General features: G+C 36.8%; 1 long non-coding RNA gene across 2 annotated transcripts; it reads left to right on the forward strand.

The window, feature by feature from the left end:
- The first annotated feature begins 2,862 nt into the window (after positions 1 to 2,862).
- On the forward strand, positions 2,863 to 7,049 carry LOC120074383 (uncharacterized). 2 transcript variants are annotated; one of them, XR_016528393.1, is made up of 7 exons: positions 2,863 to 3,445; positions 4,545 to 5,239; positions 5,327 to 5,485; positions 5,808 to 5,872; positions 5,950 to 6,302; positions 6,588 to 6,670; positions 6,794 to 7,049. It is a non-coding gene; the product is annotated as an uncharacterized LOC120074383 (long non-coding RNA). The 2 variants fall into 2 exon arrangements; XR_005480975.2 differs by having other exon boundaries at positions 2,873 to 5,239.
- The last annotated feature ends 1,103 nt before the right edge of the window (positions 7,050 to 8,152 follow it).

An 8,152-nucleotide genomic window follows, 5' to 3' on the forward strand; every position in this document is an offset into this window, starting at 1 on the left:
GCTTACAACTCTCCCATTCGATCACCCTAGGGAGGATCCCCAAAAGGTCTACATTATTATGTTACTCCTATTATGTTACTCTTTGATCAAAATTTGAAGATAAGGGACCAGAGTTATCCTCGCATATGAGGTGGAGCTGGGTGGACTAGAGTTGTCCTCGCATATGAGGTGGAGTTAGGCAAACCAAACTTGATCTCGCATATGAGGTGGATTTTGGAAAGGAAGCGAAGCTACACCAACATTTTGGAGAAGGGTGAAGTTGTACTAACATTTTGGAACCGCACCATGACTTTGGAGATGGAGTGAAGTCGCGTCATCGGTTTTGGAGATGAAGTGAAATCGCGCCATCAGTTTGGAGTTGAAACGAAGCCACGCCACGACTTTGGAGATGAAGCGAAGCCAACATTTTGGAGAGGAAACGAAACCGCACCATGAGTTTGGAGATGAAGCGAAGTCCCGCCATCAGTTTGGAGATGAAGTGAACCATGCCAGACTTTAGAGATAAAGTGAAACTCCCCAACATTTTGGAGATGAAGCGAAGCCACGCCACGACTTTGAAGATGAAGCGAACCACACCAGACTTTAGAGATGAAGCAAAGTTGCGTCATGATTTTGTAGACCGAGTCATTGAAGATGGAGTCGAGCCATGCACATTGACCATGAACTTGACGATGAAGCGGAGCCATGCACACACCAACCTTGAGCTTGAAGATGGAACGGAGCCATGCACACCGACCTTGAACTTAAAGATGGAAATGGGGCCATGAACGCCAATCTTGAACTTGAAGATGGAACAACTTCAATGGAGTCTCTAAACTTGAGGATGGAGAAGCATCAACGGGACCTTCAAGTTTGAGTTTGACAAAGCATCGACAAATCCTCTGCATTTGAGTTTGACGAAGTATTAACGAATCCTCTGCACTTGAGCTTTGAAGAATCGGTGAATCCTCTGCACTTGAGTTTGACAAAGCATCGATGAATCTTCACATTGAGCTCGACTTCGCGACTTTGAGCGTGAAGATGGCATTGAAAAACCTCCAGACTTGAGTATAGAGATGAAGCATCGATGAAACCTCTAAACTTGAAGATGGAGGAGCATCGATGAAGCCTCTACACTTGAAGATTAAAAAGTATCGACGAAGCCTCTGAACTTGAAGATGGAGGAGCATCTAAGTTTGATTTTAAAGAGGAAGCGAAGGGCATTTCAAGTGTGTGCCTTTTATTTACTATGCTGGCTCCTTACAAGGGATGAACATCTTCAATCCATTGTGTTACCCTCAATAGGGATGAACATCTTCAATCTGGAGTGTCATTCTTTAACGAGATGATCAACATCAATCTTGTAGTGTCATACTTAGGTGGTTGTGGTACATTTTCTGATGAATTAAACTTAAATTTCTTTAAGTTTTCTTCGTACCTTTAAAGAAAGGGATCAAATCATGACGTAGTTCAAGTTTTTTTTTTAACTGAACTGAACTTGAAGTTTTTTTTCAAGCTGCCTACATACCCTTCTTAATGATAGGGATCAAGTCATAATGTAGTTTAAAAAGATTTTTTTTTTTTTTTTTTTTTTTTTTTTGCGTGCGCAACTGAACTTAAATTTCTCTAAGTTGCCTACATACCCTTTATAATGACAGGGATCAAGTCGTCACGTAGTTCGTACATTTTTTTTTTTGGGCCTTTCACATTTTAAGCTCATACAGGCTAGGAGCATCATGCAGTTTAGGCTCTTGCGATGAGAAGCTTCTTCATTTAAACTTCAGAAGCTCTTATTTCATCATGGTTTTGATCATCCTTTTCATTTGTAGGATTCGTCAATATGATGAGTTTTGGCTTCATTATCAAGGAACCTTTTGTACTTATGTCAACAGAAAATTTCATCTTCATGCGTGAAGGGACACAACTGTGAATCTTTTCATCGTTGTTTTCTTCATGGAATGACGTCGCCTTCAAGATTTTCATCCTTCCTTTATGTTGATCGCTTGTTGTCTTGAGACGATCAAAAGCAGATGTTGAAGGTCGATGTTTCTTTGATGTAGATATACTTAGCCTTTCGAAGGCTGAAGTTCGAGTAGAAGTAGTTGTTGGACATTCACTACAAGAATTTTGGCCTTTAATGTTGGTTGGAAAAAGTGAAACTGGAGATACAATGTCGGTTTTTTTAAAAAAAAACACGGATCTTTAATGTCAGTTTAAAACCGACATTAAAGGTCTAATTTATTATTTCTTTTTCTTGCTTTAATGAAAAAGCCCTAATTTTTCTATTTTCATTCTCGCGCCGCCAAACCATTTCATTTCTCTCTTACCCCAAGCCTTGGTCATGCGAAAGGTTGTTCGTCGTCCAAGTTTGACTGTGCAAATCAGGTTATTGCCATCTGTCCGTGGTCGTTCGTTCATGGTGCCATCCGTCCGTGGTCATCCAGCTGTGGTGCCGTCCATCCGTGGTCTGTTTTTAGCATAAGCACGTTATTTTTTATATTCATAAACCATCTGAAGATCATCCACTGCTGTTGTCGCTCGGTCGTGTCGTCCGCCACCGTTGCCACTAAGGTCGTCAACTGCTGCCGGTTGAAACGTAAGTTTAGTCTTAGATTTCTTTTTTTTTTTTCCTTTTTTAATTTAAAAAACTGGGTTATAGATCTTTTTCATGTCATTCGTCGAACAAGCTGCAGCCATCGAGTACACCTTACTGTCATCGATCATTGTAAGTTACAAATCTTTATTTATTTATTTATTTTATTTTGACATTGTTGCATTTATTATCATTTTATAGGTGTTCCATTCAGATTTAGATTGAATGATTCAAAATCACTGTCATTAATTTATAAATTTGGATTCAAATTAATTCCCCCCCCCCTCCCCCCAAAGAAAACCAATTTCCATTCAGATTTGGATTGAATGGTTCAAAATCACTGTCATTATGAAAAGAGAATACACACAACCAAAAGAAAAGTTTATGCAACTTTAATAAGACTGTTTTAAAGGAGGAGATCGTAGACAGGTCCAATCCATTGAAACAAACACCATTTTCCAAAAGACAAAACATCCTTAGCTCATTCCACAGCCAGTTTCAAGCTATTACCCATTTGCCTAGAACACATGTGGGTCAGAGTAAAGTTTAACCTTAATTCAACAACTACTTAAAGCTAAATTGGTAATGTAACAAGATAATATCCAAGATCAAGGATGATAATCACTAAAACTGGCTTTGAGATAACCAAAGCTTCCTACAGGTATCATTTTATTCAAGGTGGATTTTATGACCAAAATATAAAGAGTAAACCAGCTACTCATTCAAATTATTAACAAAAAAGAAAAAAAGTCAAAACACTGATGAACAAGGCGTTTGAAATAGAAAAAATGGTGTTAATATTATTGGTTGAACAATTTCAGGAAAAACGGAGATTGGGGAAGCTTACAACCTAAACAGTTCTTGCCCTTGACTGTGAGTGACTACTTTCCTTGAAAATAAACCTTTGCAGTTTTACCTGATTTTATGAGCATGACTTGTTTTTAGAGTAATTAAATTGTAGTTTTGATGACAGTTTCCTATCACTGATTCATGGGCATTTATGGTACTTTTAATATTATGATTCGTTGGAAATTTATATCAAAAATATGTTTTAGCTTGGATTTATTGATGAAAATATTTTGAAAATCCTGTAGCTTACAACAAAGTTTTCCTTCTATTGGACAAGGATTAAGCAAATTCGGACACCAACTAGCAAGGATTTGGTTCTTTAGGATTCAGAATAGCTTCAAAACTCTTTGAATATTTTTCGGCAAGAATATGAGACTCTTTTGTTTAGACTTGATTCAAAGTGTCTGAATTGAGATTTAAAATTGCTTTGGGAGTCTTTCAAATAGTTTAGAAGTTCTTTTATACGTGTTGTGCAAGTGGAATTCTACTTCTGGAGTCTATTTGTTGTGTGCTAGCATGTTTCGGGCTTCTATTGTAATTTATATATTATTTATGGCTACATATTGATAATCTTGAATCATGTGTTTTGGCTAAATAATAGCATGTTGTGATGTCATGTAGTAGTGTAATAGCTTACGTGTGAATGAGTTATTAAGTGATATGGTGCATATGACTTTGTTGACTTGTTGAGAATGTTTGGTTGTGCATATGATTATGTTGGAGGCATGTTGTTACTTTATGTGTTTTGACATGAGATATGGTTTAGGATTATATAGTAGAAATCATGCATTGGTGAGATTTTGTGAGAAGGGGGTTGAGAACCTTGTGAACTTGTAAAGAAAATGTCTCAATGTTGGAGGCATGTTGTTACTTTGTGTGTTTTGGCATGAAATTTTTGTTCTTATGTTTACGCCTCTCAACTGTTTGTGTAAATATCTCAATGAAAGCCAGCTATGGTTTCACTCCAATATGTCTCTCTACTCTTAAATTTTGGCCTTTTTATGTGTCTATGGCCTTTGAAATTCGATTTGATTAATGGTTTTGTTGTATATGATACATTTGTTGAATTACTTGAAGTTCTAGTGCATAATTACTTGCTATCTTTTGTGATAACATCCTTAAGAAAGGTAGAAGTGAGAAGCTGAGTGATGAAGCAATTAATGAGACACTTGAGAAGGTAATTTTTACTGTGATTTGGTGTATCTCATTTGGATGTGTTTTTACTGTGTACTAGAAGTTTGCTGCTGTAGTTAGGAGAAATCTAGCAATTTGGATGTGGGTAGTTGTTAGCCTAAGCATACTGGAAAATAATAAGTGTTATCTCCTGGACTGTGGTGCTGAAATATTTGTTTGGGTTGGAAGAGTGATGTAAGTAGATGAGCGAAAAGTAAAAATTCAAGTAGCTGAAGTAACTTTCTGTGCCAAAATTTCAAATAATTAAAGTTATGGACAGGATTTATCAAACAATACTTTATATTCAGGAATTTATTGCCAGCTAAAATAGGCCAAAGGCAACTCATGTGACTCGGGTTATATAAGGCTATGAAACACATTCTTTTAAGTCCAACTTCGAGTCCTGGCCAGTTGGATTAGTGACTACAGGTGCTGAGGAAGGAAGAGGAAAGTAGCTGGTAGTTACCACATCTAATTAATAAAATGAGTTTTTTATTCTGCTTGCTTTAATTATTATTCAAAATGATACTTTTTTTGTAAACAACTATATTGAAGCAACAAGGTCTCGATGTCAAGGGATTAACAAAAAGTGCACCAGTGAATGAGGAAGTTCCACCGTTGCTGGAGGGAGGCGGGAAAATAGAGGTTTAAATGATACCAGTTTTGGTTGTTTGAAATTGTTAGATTAGTTTTGATTGTTTAATCGAGGTCCTGATGGTTTTCATTCTCTAGGTATGGCGAATCAATGGCAGTGCCAAAACTCCATTGCTTGCAGAGAATATTGGTAAATTTTATAGTGGAGACTGCTACATCATTCTTTACACCTACCACTCTGGTGAGAGGAAAGAAGATTATTTCTTGTGCTCTTGGTTTGGAAAGGATAGCATCGAGGTTAGTTAGCATTTAGGGTTTATTTTAAGAAAATCTAACTATTGTAAGTTACATACTTAAACTTGGAATATGATGGTACACTTGCCAATTCAGTTGAATAACTAGTGCTGATTCTCTAAGAAAGGGAATAGTGGAAGATGGTTTCCTTGATCTAATGAAAGTACTCTTGAATCCTGTAAAAGAATAATTGCTTGTAAACAAATGTAGGGATGTTTTCTCATTCCTTACATTTTCATATCATGACATATTTAAGTGCATTTGTACATAAACATATGTGTTCATTGTTGTTAAACCATTTTCTATTATTTCAAACCTCAAGAAGATCAAAAGATGGCTACGCGGTTGACGAATACAATGTCCAACTCACTAAAAGGGAGGCCTGTTTAGGTACCATAAACATAAAGTATACATGATAGTTTCTATCTTTGGGAATTTCCTTATCATATGCTTTTTTCTTTTGGCAGAGTCATATATTTCAAGGCAAAGAGCCACCCCAATTTATTGCCCTCTTTCAACCTTTTGTGGTGCTTAAGGTGGTAGTCTTATAAAGCTTCTTTCTTAACTCATCTCTTTTGATTAGAATCACGTTGTAGTTTCTTTTACAAGGTTCTGATGTGGAACTGAGAGGGTCCTTGAGAGACATAGATAACCATCATTTTCTTAATGAATTCTGGTGTAGGGTGGCTTGAGCTCTAGTTACAAGAAACTCATAGCAGATAAAGCTTTGGCTAATGAAACTTACATGGAAGATTTTGTTGCCCTTATTAGGATATCACAAACATCCATTCACAACAATAAAGCGGTGCAAGTTGAAGTTGTACGTAGTAGTGATTTTAATAATTTTCTTTCTATGTTAAGTGTGATTCATGCTTTTTAAAATTCCTTTCAATATTGCCTCTTGAGGTTTGAAATATATGTGTGCATACATATTCAAGCTGACTGGAAATAATGTTATAACATTGTCATTGGGTCATGTTTCATGTTTATGCTGAAAGCCTGTACTAATTTGAGCCATTGCAAGTCTTATGGCAACGTCTCAACTTATGATTATCTAGGTTGCAACCTCACTGAACTCTAATGAGTGTTTTATCCTGCAATCCAGCTCTTCTGTTTTCTCTTGGCATGGAAATCAAAGTACATTCGAGCAGCAACAGTTAGCTGGCAAAAGTTGCAGAGTTTCTAAGGGTAAGGTCTCAAACATTTTATCCATTTATATCTATGTATATATATTTGAATGGATACAATCTTTCGTTGCATGTGTTACGCTTACGCCCAAACCTTTATTGTTCGTGATCCTTTGAACAACAGTGGTCAGATAAAGATGCCTATAGCCAGACACTGTTGAAGCTAAATGGTCTGTTCAAGAAGAATTATGAAGGGATCCATACTTACCAAGTGGAGAAGGACTGTAAACTTATAATGTTTGTAAAATCATAATCTTTGTATTACTTGTAATTTGTGTTTTCAAGGCCTGAATTATTGTACGCCTTTTAAATTATGATTCTATAGCAAAATTTGCAGATTAAATGTAATAGATTTACAATCCATACATGAATAATATGTCATAGCCATAGCGTTCAATGATGATGTGTCAAAAAATGGATTTGGCAAGGGAACTTTAAAAAACGGACAATAATTGATAAAATGGACAGATTCGGGCTTCAATGTCGGTTAAGAATTAAAAAAAAACAAGCTTTAATGTCGGTTGCAACCAACAGGCTTTAATCGCTAAAGATCTTTAATGTCGGTTGCAACCGACATTGAAGGCTGTGTTATTGGTGTTATTGAAGCCCTTTAATGTCGGTTTAAAACCGACATTAAAAGTAACTGACATTAAAGGGGCTTTATTAACACTATCTTTAATGTCGGTTGCCAACCGACATTAAAGCCCGAATTTCTTCTAGTGATTGGTCTTCTTCTCCTACCGTGGCCATACTCAATCTTTGAAAGACTGAAGATTGAGCACTTGAAGGTTTAATACGATCAAAGACAGAAGTTTTTTGCTTCATTTCTTCTGAGTCGTTGACTTCTTCGAAAGTTATATGATTGTTGTCGACTTCCACTATGCCGATAGTATGACATGCAATAACTTCTGATGCTTTCTCTGAATGATTATTGAGAAAGCTTATTGGGAGAAATTCTGCCGAAGTTGCCGGCCGTCGGAATTGAAGAAAGTTCTTGTCTTCTTTCTTAGTAGGCTTAAGCTTTCGTGTCATCTTTTTGCCTTTCTTTTTATGAGTCTTGTTCCTTCTTCTATAGCTTCGATAGGAATGCGACTTTTTTTGGGTGGAGTTCGGCTATCTTCTTTTTCGACGAGTCACAACTATCCACCCTTCGTTGTCCTCTCCAACGAGCTCATCTTTCTTTTTGGAATTTGTTGTTTGAATCTCTTGCTGGAACCAAACAACTATAGGCTCGAAGGCTCCAAACTAGATCAGGCTTTGTCTTTGAGCATGGGACACAGACAGTGTTGGGACACTTGAAGTTGTCGCTACTATAACATGATTTTTCTGAGCTATTTCATCCAAATCTAACTCAATCTTCTTTTCACGAGCCAACTTCAGAACTCGTTCCTTCAGCATGAAGCACCTTTCAACTAGGTAACTAACGACCCGCTGATACTTGCAGTAGTTAGGATCATCTATTTTTCTTACTTGTTCCGGCCAC

Source organism: Benincasa hispida, chromosome 3 (assembly GCF_027475165.1).
Source record: "Benincasa hispida cultivar pf3 chromosome 3, pf3_genome.v1.1, whole genome shotgun sequence".
In the NCBI taxonomy this organism is placed as follows: Eukaryota; Viridiplantae; Streptophyta; class Magnoliopsida; order Cucurbitales; family Cucurbitaceae; genus Benincasa; species Benincasa hispida.